The sequence below is a fragment of the Narcine bancroftii genome, chromosome 5 (assembly GCF_036971445.1).
Source record: "Narcine bancroftii isolate sNarBan1 chromosome 5, sNarBan1.hap1, whole genome shotgun sequence".
Lineage (NCBI taxonomy): Eukaryota > Metazoa > Chordata > Chondrichthyes > Torpediniformes > Narcinidae > Narcine > Narcine bancroftii.
Window position 1 is genome coordinate 227,660,835 of NC_091473.1, and position 14,908 is coordinate 227,675,742.

General features: G+C 44.2%; 1 protein-coding gene across 4 annotated transcripts in view; it reads right to left on the reverse strand.

Moving 5' to 3' along the window:
- Positions 1-14,146, reverse strand: part of rps10 (ribosomal protein S10) — a 39,669-nt gene extending 25,523 nt beyond the window's left edge. Inside the window, exon 1 of one of the 4 annotated variants that reach the window (XM_069941551.1) lies at positions 14,126-14,146. The gene's annotated coding sequence lies outside the window, so the exon portion shown is untranslated. Of the gene's footprint in view, positions 1-1,153; positions 1,261-14,125 lie in introns of those variants that run through there. The other 3 variants (XM_069941545.1, XM_069941548.1, XM_069941547.1) reach the window with 3 other exon arrangements.
- Between the last annotated feature and the right edge of the window lie 762 nt (positions 14,147-14,908).

Genomic DNA, 14,908 nt, shown 5'->3' on the forward strand with positions numbered 1-14,908 from the left:
GTCCTCTACCGGCATCACCTACGGCTCCTAGAACGCTTCCACCAGCGTTGTCTCCGCTCCATCCTCAACATTCATTGGAGCGACTTCATCCCTAACATCGAAGTACTCAAGATGGCAGAGGCCGACAGCATCGAATCCACGCTGCTGAAGATCCAACTGTGCTGGGTAGGTCACGACTCCAGAATGGAGGACCATCGCCTTCCCAAGATCGTGTTATATGGCGAGCTCTCCACTGGCCACCGTGACAGAGGTGCACCAAAGAAGAGGTACAAGGACTGCCTAAAGAAATCTCTTGGTTCCTGCCACATTGACCACCGCCAGTGGGCTGATATCGCCTCAAACCGTGCATCTTGGCGCCTCACAGTTTGGCGGGCAGCAACCTCCTTTGAAGAAGACCGCAGAGCCCACCTCACTGACAAAATACAAAGGAGGAAAAACCCAACACCCTACCCTCAACCAACCAATTTTCCGCTGCAACCGTGTCTGCCTGTCCCGCATCGGACTTGTCAGCCACAAACGAGCCTGCAGCTGACGTGGACATTTACCCCTCCATAAATCTTCGTCTGCGAAGCCAAGCCAAAGAGAAGATCTTTGCTACCTAAAGTACACAGTTTGACCTGCTTAATTTCTTCAACATTGTGTTTTTACTTGAACCACAGTGTCTGCAGACTTTCATAGTATTAGACTTGCTCGAAAGCTTAATTAGAGGACGGTTTACATTTAAAATAAAGTGTTTTCCAGATTTTAAAATGTTTTTATCAGTATTTTATGCTAAAATTAAATTTTAAGTGTAATTGCTGTTCCTGGATTAGCCACCAGGAAGCACATTTGAGCAGCATGGGGAAATGTACCATTACTGACGACAGGTTGATCTTGCAGTGATTTTGATCTTACTTTCTTGGAGAAAATGATACTGGTAAAATGCTATATTAAAAACAGTTCTAATTTGATGATTTAAATTGTTGAAAGAAACTGTGATATATATTGTGTTATAAACAACATTAGAAGGAAGGAAAGCATCAATTTATCATTGTTAATTATAGTGGCCTTACCCTGAGACCACACAAGATGCTCCACTTGCACACATGCCTCCTCCCTCACCACCATTTGGGGCCCCAAACAATCCTTCCAAGTGAAGCAAAACTTGACTTACGAATCTGCAAAGATCATCTACTGCATCCAGTGCTCCTGTTGTGGTCTCCTCTACATCAAAGAGTCTGGGCGCAGTCTGAGAGATCGCTTCGTTGAGCACCTCAGCTCTGTCTGCCGCAATTGTGTGGAGCTCCTGATAAATAATAGTGCGAAAATCTGATAAGGGTAATGAAAAGGAAGGATTCATGTTTCAGGTCTGGGATGATTGGTCAGAAAAGAGAGAGAGATAGGGATAGATAAGAGAAAATGAGCGAGATAGAGAGAAAGAGGTAGATTGAGATAGTTACTATAACATAGATAGATGGAGGTAGATAGATATATAGAGAAAGAGAGATAGAGAGAGGGGAGAGAGTTATCAATTGGCCTAAATATCAGTGTAACACATTTGCCTACAAAAGAAATGATGTCTATGCCTCCCCCAACCAGCTTCTTTAGAAGACTTTTTTCAAAATGTCTGATTACAATGAATTTGCTAACCTACCCACTGTCAACGCTAAAGAAGATTTCCTTTTTGGACCTTCAAGTTTGAAGATTTATCAGCTGGTCAATGTTATTTAAAAATTTAACTACTTTTTACTGTTATTTTTGTGAGATAATAGAATATAGGAAGTAAAGTTAGTATGAATGAAATAAGGAATACTGGACTGGACTAGAGGAAGTTAAGTAAGTGCTGAGTAGGGATGAATTCTGATAAGAGTGTGAGGAAGGGTTCCGCAAGTATAATAGAATAAGGGTCTTATTGTGATAGAAAGAATTAGCAAGTTCTGATATAGAATTATTAGTAAGTCCTGGGGGTTGAGATGTGTGAATAAGGACAAAGGCAGATTCATGAATAAGGACAATGACATGATGGGACCCAGACAGGATATCCCATGGTCTTTCAAGTTTACAGAAACTGCACGTAGGCAGACAGAATTACCAAATGCCAAACCAATCCAGGAGGCAGAAGAATGTTAGGGGGGGGAGGGTACCTCTACACTGAAATGAACTGTAAAAAAGTTGGGTGAGCCCCAGTATGTGTGTGTATTCCCAGGGTAAGGGGAAGCACCCAACTTTGCACTGTTGTATAATAAATGTTCTTTGTTCTCAATTTTTGTCTCGAGCGAAATCTGTGAAGGTACTTCTGTTTCTCACAAATGGGGGCTCGTCCGGGATCCCACTCCCTCCACTGACAGAGTGCCGACAACGGGGGTAGGTGCACCCCGGCTGATTCAGCTGGACTCCCGGACGACGGGTGACTGGTCAGTGGACGAAGCGAGTCATATCGGAGAAGAGGCATTGAGAACAAACGACGGGAGAACGTTAAGGAAGCGCGCTAGGAATAGCTACTGGATCCCGGTAAGAGGAATTTTATTTACCTGCTAGTATGGGAGGAGTAAGTAGCAAGGGAAACAGTCCTGAAGAAGGACGGGAAGATCAGATACCTAAACATAGTCCGTTAGGATTAATGTTATCTGATTGGGGTGCGGGGAAAACCTGTGGGAAAGATAAACAGACCATGGTCAGGTATTGCTGTCAGGAATGGGTTAAGAATTTGATAAAACGGAGTTCGGTATATTGGCCAAAGTTCGGATCCTACGAGGACTGGATGTGTCAGGCATTGAACATCTGGCTCTATCAAAATCAAGGAGGTAATACCGAGAGCAGAGAATATGCAGCCTGTTGGCTCAGTGGATCGTTTGATCAAATGATTTTGAGCGAAAAGGAATGTAAGAACAAGAAGGATGAGGAACCTTCTGCCCCTGAAATACAAGGATGGGATGTGTTACATTCCCTTCCTCCACCTTATGTTCCCTCTGTGCCGGCTCCTATCTCCCCCCTCTCACCTATGCTTTACCCTTCTTTACCTTCCCCTCCTCCTCCATAGTTAGAGAAAGAAGAAAGTAGGGGTGGTATGATGACCCGCTCACAGAGTACAAGATTACCACCTCAATTGACACGAGAGGGAGGAGACTTTGATTATGAGGGTCATTCAGAACAGTGTGAGACCCTTCGGGAGGGAAGGGCAGAACCCTTGGTAGTCAAGGAAGTTGTGGAGGGACAGCAGGGAAATGTTAGGAGCTGTGTGCCAGCTCCTGGACGTTGGGAGGAGCGCCAGGCGTGGGGAAGTAGAGACCAGAGCAGAGGCAGGGGTAGAGGAGAATTCTGGGGACGACGCCCATTCCCGGGACCTCGTGGAGACCCTGGTAGAAATTGGGAAACAGGAGCATTAGTTTGCTATTATTGTAAAAAGGAGGGACACTTTAAGAGGGAATGCCCAATGCGATCCTGGGAGACGCGATCTTATGCAATGATGGAGGCAGATTATGAATAGGGGGGTCACGGTTCTCAGTCAATACACACCGTGGGGCTGCACGGAGAACCATTGGTAAATTAAAGCATAGGACCCCACGGTGACGAGATTACTTTTCTAGTAGATTCGGGGGCAGCCCAGTCTAGTATTTTACAACGGCCCGAGGGTGTTAAAACAGAAGGGACAGTGATGATTTCGGGAGTGGGAGGACGAGATTTTACGGTCCCTATACTAAAGAATGTAAGGATACAAATGGGAGAAAAGATAATAACAGAGGATATTTTACTAGTTCCCCAAGCTGGAGTTTGCTTGTTGGGACGGGATTTACAGGACCAATTGGGTATCAGTACCAGACCACAGGGATCAGGTATCGGGGTTCAATTTTATGTTCTAACAGAGGAGGATCAGGAACTAATAAATCCTAGAGTATGGGCAAAAAGAGGCAATAGAGGAGGGTTAGATGTTCCTCCCCTTCAAGTTACTTTGAAAGATCCTGACCAAGTAATTAGACGAACACAGTATCCAATTCCTATGGCTGGCCGAAAGGGGCTGCAGCCAGTAATTGACCAATTAGTGAAAGATGGTATACTCGAACCTTGTATGTCACCTTTTAATACCCCAATTTTAACGTGCCGGAAGGTGGCTTACTGTTTCTAGAATTTTAAAGTATGAAGCGATTCTCATGGATAGGGATGATTTGACACTGATTATAAACAAAGAACAGAATCCAGCCGCCTTCTTGGTTTCTCCAGATTCTGATACTGTCCTCAATGATTTAGAGCATGTATGTTTAGAAGTGATAGATTTACAGACAAAAATTAGAGATGATTTAAGTGATGAACCTTTACAGGAGGGTGAAAGATGTTATTGATGGATCTGCATTGACGGCATTCGGTATAGCGGGTATAGTGTAGTGGATGGGAATGAAGGAGTTGTGATTGAAGCCGGTCGTCTTCCCAGTCATTGGTCAGCACAATCCTGTGAATTATATGCACTCTGTAGAGCTCTCCAGGGTTTAGAGGGAAAGGTGGGCACAATCTATATCGACTCAAAGTATGCTTTTGGTGTAGTGCACACCTTTGGAAAGAGCGGGGAATGATAACTGGGAAAGGACAAAAGTTGATCCATGAAAACTTAATTGTTCAATCCTTAGATGCTCTTATGTTACCTGAGGAGATAGCTGTAGTTCATGTACGGGGCCATCAAATTATTGACAGTCCTGAAGCACAGGGGAACAGACGGGCAGATGAAGCTACCAAACAGGCTGCACCCACAGAAAAAATAGACATGCAGCTGTTACTCCCCACCCCACATGAGGTTAAAAAGACTCCCATCTTTTCACGGGAAGAGGAGGTTTATATGAAAGACCAGGGAATGCGTCAAACTGCCGATGGGTTATGGTGGATGGCAGAGGGACAAGCCATTGCCTTGGCTCGTCAGATTATTGATCAGCTCCACCAGCAGACACATTGGGGAACACAGGCACTTGTTGATGTTTTTGTACGGTCCTTTAATTGCTCGGGAATATACACCATAGCCAAGCAAAGTACTCGGGGGTGCTCAATCTGTCAGCGAGTGAATAAGAAAGTCATGCACTAGGTAATGCCTGGCGGTCGCGATATAGCCGTACACCCATTTCAACAAATACAGATTGACTTCACGGAATTACCTAAGACAGGGGCTTATAAATACCTCCTGGTGATGGTGGATCATTTTACTCGATGGGTTGAGACTTTCCCGTCCCCTAATGATCGTGCTAGCACCATTATCCAGATATTACTAGAATCTGTTATTCTGTGTTATGGCATTATTCAAACCATTGACTCAGATCGAGGTACACATTTTACCTCTCAGGTACTCCAGGGTGTGTGTAAAATCCTGGGAATAGATTGGCAGTTACATACCCCATGGCAACCCCAGAGTTCAGGCCGTGTTGAACGGATGAATCAGACCCTGAAAAATCAACTCACTCGACTTCATGAGGAAACTGGCCTCTCCTGGATTAAATGCTTACCCTTAGCTTTAATTAAGACTCGCACAGCTCCTCGTAAGGACCTTGCTGTCTCACCATATGAAATGATGTTTGGTCTTCCTTACATGGGATTCCACACTGATACCCCTACCCCTGAGGCTAATGACCAGTACATATCTAAATATTTACAGGGACTTTCTACTTCTCTATATGACTTAAGACAGAAGGGTTTATTAGCTCAAAACCCACCCCTGGACTATCCTATTCATTCTGTTAAACCTGGTGATTGGGTATATGTAAAAGTGTGGCAAGACCATAAACTAAAACCGATATGGGACGGCCCTTATTGTGTACTTCTGATTACAGACACTGCAGTGCGAACAAAAGAAAAGGGTAGACTCACATACAACGCATTAAACCAGCTAATCCACGAACTAAATACGTTGATAATATACCCTCCACCTGGCGTGCAGTCTCGCATCCTTCTGGTCTGAAAGTTACACTACGCCGGGAAAAAGTGCTGTAATGTTATTTTTATTATTTGCTGTATTGTTTTTCTGCTGGTTCCCAATTTTTGGGAAACCACCCAATTGTACACAACGTATTAAGTCCTCCTGGAATAGGGGCAGCAGAGGTGATAATTACTTTGAGGAATGGACAAGTTTATATTTAGAATGCAGACAGGGCACAGGTATAGAGTGTATTTCATAGTGGGGTACCTTATTTAGTAATTTAGGATCCCAACATGGACCAGGGAAACAGAACTGCCCTAGGGGAGTGGATTGGGTTTGCGTCCCGGCCTCTACAGATATTAAAGAGATGAGTGCTAAAAATATGGTACAAAGAAGATGGTGGGAAAATGATAGGAAGAACATTAGTCAGGGCTATATCTAGAGTAGGGATAAAGGGGGTATATATGCTAATGCTCGCAGACAAGCTGCTACTCACAGGTTAGGTAACAATAAACGCTCCCCCCCAACTTGGCATCTTGTAAATCATCCTTTGGGTCACGAATACATTCGGAAGGCTAAAGGCCATCACTATAAGGGGGATTCCAGTTGTAAACGGCTCAAGCTGCTCCAGAGTACCACAGCTGTTTGGCATTTAAACCGTTTAATCAGACTCCAGGCAGTTTTGGAGATTATCACCAAACAGACAGCAACGGCCTTGGATTTATGGGCTGAAGAACAATGACAGATACGAGCTACAACTTATCAAAACCGCCTGGCTCTCGATTACTTGTTGGCTGCTGAAGGCGACGTTTGTGGAAGATCGATTGATGACAACGGTCACAATGGTCAGGCGGTTGAACATTTTACTGGTGACTTATAGCAGCTGGACTCGTTATTTTAGCCATCATGGTACTTCCCTGCCTAATGACTTGTGTGCAGTGTTTAATTCAACGGACCCTTCGTCAGATCACTAAAACCCAAAAGATGTCTGGTTCCCAAACTCCGTCTGATGATGCTGAGATTGCAGTTCATTTGCTGACTCGCTAGGAAAAAGACCAAGCTTCCAGTTGAGAATTTACTAAGCGTAGCTAAAGGAAAAGTGTGGATTGTGAGAGATAATAGAATATAGGAATATAGGAAGTAATAAGAAATACTGGACTGGACTAGAGGAAGTTAAGTAAGTGCTGAGTAGGGATGAATTCCGGTAAGAGTGTGAGGAAGGGTTCCGCAAGTATAATAGAATAAAGGTCTTATAGTGATAGAAAGAATTAGCAAGTTCTGATATAGAATTAGTAAGTCCTGGGGGTTGAGATGTGTGAATAAGGACAAAGGCAGATTCATGAATAAGGACAATGACATGATGGGACCCAGACAGGATACCCCATGGTCTTTCAAGTTTACAGAAACTGCACTTAGGCAGACAGAATTACCAAATGCCAAACCAATCCAGGAGGCAGAAGAATGTTAGGGGGGGGGGGGGTGGGGGAAGGGTACCTCTACACTGAAATGAACTGTATAAAAGTAGGGTGAGCCCCAGTATGTGTGTGTATTCCCAGGGTAAGGGGAAGCACCCAACTTTCCACTGTTGTACAATAAATGTTCTTTGTTCTCAATTTTTGTCTCGAGCGAAATCTGTGAAGGTGCTTCTGTTTCTCACATTTTGGAGTTAAATACAAGATAAACCTTTTAATTATTTTGTGACATTCACAATTTTATATTCTTGGTATGAGTACTGCAGGGGTGGGTGTTCCTGTTGCTGGAATTGCATTGTGTAATATCAATCATCTTGTAATGTTGTTTTTGCAGAGCCTGGTGAAATTCAGTCACGTTATCCTGAAGTTTGTCAGCCATTGGCCACTCATTAAACTAAATCCTGCTTGTTCTGCAGCTGTGTTGTTGTAAGCTCTCCCTTGAAACATCTATACTGTGCTGGAGAATGACTATTCAATCCTAAAATTGCACCTAATTATCACTAAGTTGTGTATTGAATTATAACTTCTCATAATGGATTTTGATTTTGCTGGAGGACAGAAAAGGATCACAGATGTCAGTCCAATAGACCTGTGGCTCTTACCTAAATTCTGTCTCATCATAGGTCTTTATAGACTGCAAAGCCACAGTATTTCCGTAGACATGACTGGAGTTTGGAAACCGACTTGCGAGCTCACACTGAGTATCACAAATGTAGGTGGGGAGGGAATGAACCAGGGGAGAAAAGATGGAGTCGAGATAAAACAATACTATTTCAGTGGGACAAGAGCAAGCGGAAATAATGGGACTACCTGGATGAGATATTTCACACTGCAAGTTAGCTTCCCAAAGCAAAGGAGACAGGATGTTTATCACATCAATGTCAGCTTCAACAGTGACGTAAAATATTTCACTGCTGCGTGCTCAAAATGGCGGTGGTAGAACAGATGCTACAATTTTGAATTTCTCTCACCTTAGTCACGGGCTGAAGACGTCATCACGACATCATCAGCCCTTCCCATTTCAACCCAGCAAGATGGATGTACCATTTTAGATTGGTCGCGGAGCGCTACACTCCACCGCTGGCAGTACCCCTCTTGGCAGATCGAAGATGAGTGAGTTTGGGGACCCCCCCCCACCCCATCCGATTTCAATTTTTTTACATAGAAACTGAAGGCGGACAAAATCTGGCTTTCAAACTTTGTGTAAAAGGGGCTTATATTCGATATCCAGGTCATTACTGTGGTGTTTTTGGTAAATTTGGAGATGGAGTTAGAATGGTTTTTTGCTGAATAGTCGTGGGTAAAGAGGGAGCATGGTAGGGGAATTCACTAGAAATTGAATGTTCCCTCCAATTTTATATTTGTATTTAAAGTTAAGGGAGGCCTGAATATAATGTCTGGTATCAAATGATAGTTTTCATAGATTCTGATGATACTGTATGTCAGTTTGCTGCCCACCGAAGCAATCTCTCTGTCAGTGCCCAGTCTCTCCAGAGAGAAGGCCAAAAAGGGAGCACTGAATGCAGTATAGATCACTCCTGTGGATACACAAGTGAAGTGTTGCTTCACTTGAATGGACTGTTTGGGGTCTCGAATGGTGGTGAAGGAGGAGGGTGGGCACAAGTGTGGCACTTCCTGCGGCCACAGGGGTGGGTGCCAGGGGATGATTGGTGGGGAGGGTTTAGTGGACGAGAGAGAGTCACAGAAGGAGCGGTCCCTCCGGAAAACAGAGAGGGGAGGAAAGGAGAAGATGTGTCTAATAGTAGGATCGTATTGTAGGTTGTGGGAATTACAGACACTAATCTATTGGATGTGGAGGCTGGTGAGATGGTAGGTAAGGACACGGAATCCTGTGCTTGTTACATTTGGGTTTGTGGGGACCAGGATAGGTGAGCAGGAAAAGAGAAGATGTGGGTGAGGGCTGAGTTGACAACAGTGGTGGAGGAGAAACCACATTTATGGAAGAAGATTATCTGGATTGGAAGACCTCATCTTAGGAACAGATGAGGCAAAGACAAAGTAATTGTGAGAGGAGAATAGAATCCTTGCAGGGGACTGGGTGTGAAGAAATGCTGTTGAGGTAATTCTGGGAGTTGGTTGTTATGCAAAATATGTCTTTGAAAGCTTGTTTCCCAGGATGGAGACAAAGAGCTCAAGAAAGGGGAGAGCGTTACAAGAGATGGACCAGGTGAATTTGAGATCAGGATGGAAGATGGTGGCAGAGTGATTGAAGTTGACGAGCTCAACATGGGTGCATGACGCTGCCCTGATGTAGTCATCAATATAGCAGAGGAAGAGTTGAGGGGCTTTGCTTTTGCAGGCTTGCAGCATGGATTGCTCCACAGAACCCACAAACAGGCAGGCATAGCTAGGACCCATGTGGGTGCCGATGGGTATTCCTTAGATTTGAAGGAAATGGGATGAGTCAAAGGACAAGTTATTAAGAGTGAGGAAAAGTTTTGCAAGGTGGAGGAGTGTGGTGGTGGAGGCTGACTGGTTGGGTCCCTTGTCAAGAAAGAAATGAAGAGATTTGAGACCTTCTGTATGGGGGATGGAGGTGTAAACGGATTCAGGGAATTTGAAGAGATAAGGGCACGTGAGGTATCACAAATGTAGGTGGGGAGGGAATGAACCAGGGGAGAAAATATGGAGTCAAGATAAAACAATACTATTTCAGTGGGACAAGAGCAAGCGTAAATAATGGGACTACCTGGCTGATTAGGCTTATGTATCTTGGTAAGATAGAGAACTGGGTGGATGGAAAACAATGAGATTGGAGGCCATGGGAGAGAGTGACCAAGGGTGATGAGGTTGGAGATGGTGTTAGAGACAATGGCTTGATGTGCTGAGGTTGGGTCCTGTGGAATGGGTAAGTAGAGGAGGTATCTGAGAGCTGTCGTCTAGCCTTGGCAAGGTAGAGATCCATACGCCAGACCATATCAGCACCACCCTCGTCTGCAGGTTTGATGGTGAGGTTGGGATTGTTGCGAAGAGAGTGGAGGAGGAGTTGAGATTAGAAATAGAGAGGGGAGTAGTGAAGTTGAGACAGTTGATGTCTCAGCAGCAAGTGGAAATGAAAATATTCAGACTGGGCAACTGGCCAGGACAAGGTGTCCAAGAGGAAGAAAATGGCTTAAAATGGAAGAAGGGGTCTTGGGTGACCAGTGGAGAGTCAGGTCATGGAAGTAGGCCTGGAGACGGGGCGATGGAAGAAGAAATCTGCATTGTAGCATTTCTTGAAGTTTTATTACATGTTTTATACTCCTCAAGTACCTCATTTGCTCCAAGTTGCCTATATTTGCTGTACATTCTCTCTTCTTCCAAACCAGATCCCTAATATTCCTCCAAAGACAAGGTTCCCTATGCCTGGTAACTTTGCCTTTAATCTTAACAGGAATATGCAAACTGTATCTCAAAATTTAACCTTTGAAGGTCTTCCACTTACCTTGCACATCCTTGCCCAAAAACAACCTCTAGATCCTTTCTAATTTTCTCATAATTGGCTTTTCTCTGTTTTAGAATCTCAACCCAAGGCCCAGACTTATCCTCTTCCATAAATAACTTGAAACTAATGGCATTATCATCGCTGGATCCAAAATGTTCCCCTACACATTCTGTCACCTGTCCTGTCTCATTCCTTATAGGACATCCAGTATTGCACTCTCTCTAGTTGGTACCACTATACAGTATATTGATTTAGAAAACTTTTCTGAACACATTTGACAAACTTCAAGCCCTCCAGCCCTTTTACAGACTTTGAGGGAGTAGCTTCAGCAGTTCAACCCACCTCATCCCCTAGGGCTTTAGCATTCTGCAGCGGTGCCATGGGGGGGTCTTTGTCTGCAGTAGGGTGGCATTAAAAGTTAGGTCAGGGGTCTCTAATAGGCGTTATCTAATGAATCTCGAGTCCAGTCCACTTGTGAAGGCGTCCAACATTAGAGTGTCTCGATGAGCTTCAGCTGTAACAGCAGTGAAGGTACAGGCTCTTGAGCAAAAGCATCGCCACTTTCATTGGGATGCTGTTTTCGGGTGCAAAGTTGGTGCCTCACAAACAATGTGTTCGGTGGCACATCATAGTAGGTTCTGAGTAGACCCAGAGCATTCTGATATACGACTCTTTCCCTGATCGCTGAGTCGGAAATCTTTCCGAGGAGAGCGACTAGATCATCCATCTTCACGGGGTCTTGAACCACATTGTTCGCTTGCCTGTAAGCTTCGAAGCACTGGAGCCAACGATGAAGTATTTTGCTGGCTCTCGGGGCATCTTGATCTATCTCCAGTCTTCTAGGTTTCAAGGAAGTATCCATAGTTGAGTCTGTTAATAAAATTGATTGCCATCAATAAGAGTTCAGACAAGTGAATGGAATAATTCTTGGCTTTTATTAACAGACTCAATGCTACCTTAGTCTGGCCAGTGGCTCCTACAGCAGTAGCCAATACATTAGGGTGAGTGACAGTCAGTAATAGTACAGTGGGTACAAAGAAAAAGTTTGAAAGCCACTGTTTCAATCGTACCTAATTGACTTGTTATGTGCACGGTTTCGTAACTCGAAAGAAAATGGGCCAATGACAATTTTTCTCAAGCAAAATATCTCAGTAATAATTGGGTCTAGAGCAGTGATTCTCAACCTTCCCTTCCACCTTACACACCACCTTAAGCAATCCCTTACTAATCATAGAGCACTGATGGCATAGGGATTATTTAAAGTGGCATTTGAGTGAAAAGAAAAGGGTTGAGAACCACTGATCTACAGGGATTGCTGCCATCGGAGAGCATCAGCAATCATGAAAGACCCACACCACCCTGCACGTGCTCTGTTCTTACTGCTGCCATCAGGAAATGGGTATAGGTGCCACAAGACTCGCACCACCAGGTTTAGGAACAGCTGCTACCCCTCCACCATCAGAATCTTCAACAACAAACTCATTTAAGGACTCTTTACTTGTGCATTTTATTGATTTTCTTTGTTCTCTCTGTATTGCACAGTTTGCTTACATCCATTATTAGTTTACAGTTCACGCTGTGAACAGTTTAATTTTTGCATTACCAATTAGTGGTAATTCTACTGCGCCCGCAGAAAAATGGAATCTCAGGGTTGTATGTGATGTCACGTACATACTCTGAAATATTAAATCTGAAATCTGGTGACTACACTTCTTCACACCCAATCTGCTGCAAGGATTCTACCTCCGCAAGAACTGTTGCCAAGATGATGCCTTCTAGTCCAGATGATCTGAAATGTCCACCTTCTATCACAAAAGTGGCATTCCCTACATAACCCTTACCCACATCTCATTTCTGCCCTCAGACATAACAAACACAGGATTTCCCCTTGTCCTTACCTACCACCCCACCAGCCTCCACATCCATAACATTATCCTCCGGAATTTCCGCAACCTACAAGACAATCCCACTACTAGACATTTCTCTTCCTATCCTTCCTTCTCTGACTTCCATTGAGACCGCTCCCTCCTTAATTCCCTCATCCACACATCCCTCCTCACCAATTCCACTCCCTGGCACCTTCCCCTGTGTCTGGAGGAAGTGCCACACTTGCACCCTCAGTTCCTCCCTCATCATTCTGGGCCTCAAACAGTCCTTTTAAGTGCAGCACACTTCACTTGTGTATCCACAGGAGTGATCTGCATCCAGTGCTCCCTTTTTGGCCCTCTCTACATTGGAGAGACTGGGCACTGACATACAGTGTGTATCATCAGAATCTATGAAAACTATCATTTGATACCAGACAGCATATTTATGCCTCCCTTAACATAAAATAAAAATATAAAATTGGAGGGAACATTCAATTTCTGGTGAAGTCCCCCACCATACTCCCTCTTCACCCATAAATGTACAGCTGGGCTAACATTAGAGAGACTGGATGCTGACTAGATCACTCTTCGTTGAGCACCTTTACTCTATCCAAATGATTAACAGGGATCTCCCAGTGGCCAACCATTTCAATTTGGTGCCCTACTCCCATGCTCATGTGTCTGTCCATGAATTTGTACTATACCACCAAGACCACCCATAAATTGAAGGAAACACTCTAGATTTTCCATCTGAGCACTCTCCAGCCAGATGGCATTAACATTGACTTCTCCAGTTTCTACTAGCCTACATTCTATTTTTACTCCCTTCCCTTTCCCTTCTTTCCTTCAGCTCTCCACCCTCTTCCCTCTCTGTTCACGGAGCCATCCCTCCCCCTGATTGCTGGTGTGCCCTCCCTCTGTTACCCACCTATTACCTCCTGCCGTGCTCCTCTGCCTACCACTCCCCCACTACTATTTTGTTCAGGTGCCTGCCAGAATTTTCCATACCTTGACGGAGGCTCAAGCCTAAAACGTTGGATATGTTTCATTATCTTTGCTATATAAAGTCCACTATTTGACCTGCTGAGTTTCTCCAATATTGTGTGTTTTCTGGTATTACCTAACCTCATCTCCAATTTTTTTCCTCTTGATCCAGTCCCTCCCTTCCTACATGTGCAGTACTTCAAATTCCCTCCTCTGCTTCAACAACTTCCAATTCCCTGAAGTCATCTGCCTTATTTTCACTATGGACATCCAATCTCTATACTCCTTCATCTCCCATACCAAAGGTCTCAAAACCATTTCTTTCTTTCTCTAGAAAGGATCCAACCAGCCCCCCTCCACTACCACCCTCCTCCTCTGCCTGGCAGAACTTGTTCTCACCCTCAAGAACTTTTCCTTTGATTCATCCCACTTTCTTCAAGTTAAAGGAGTAGCCATGGGTACCCACATGTGTTCCACTAATGTCTACCTTTTTGTTAGCTTTGTGGAGCTATCGTTGCTGCAAGCATACTCAGGCAAGACTCCTTAACTCTTCCTCCATTGCATTAACAACTACATTGGTGTTGCCTCATGCACCCATTATGAGCTCATCAACTTCCTTCACTTTGTTGCTAACTTTCACCCTGAGCTCAAATTCACTTGGTCCATCTCCGGCGACATTCTCCTCTTTCAGAATCAGAGTCAGATTTATTGTTATGAACAAGTCATAAAATTCTTTTTTTTTTTTTGCAGCAATATCATATTGCAAATGAACATATAACCATCTTACTACATAAATTATAAAAAATAAAATCAAATAACAATAATGGTGCATGAAAAGTAAGGCAGTGTCTTTGGTTCACTGGATTCAGGAATCTGATGGCAGCGGGGAAGAAGCTATCCTTGTGCTGGGCTGAGTTCTCATCTTTAGGCTCCTGTACCTTTTTCCCCATGGTAGTAGAGTGAAGAAGGCATGGCCTGGGTGGTGGGGATCTTTGAGGATAGAGGCTGCTTTCTTAAGACACTGCCTCATGTGGAAGTCCTTGATGGAATTAAGTCGCAGGCTGAGTTAACAGTCCTCTGGAGTTTATTCTTGTCCTGAGAGTTGACGTTTCCAACCAGCCAGAATGCTCTCCATGGAAGTTCAATTGCATCAACATGGAGGCGGCAGGACAGATCCTCGGAGATGTTGACACCCAGGAACTGATCTCTCTTTCTCCATCTCGGTAGACAACTTTCTTCAGACATTTTTTTACAAACTTTCCAACTCCCA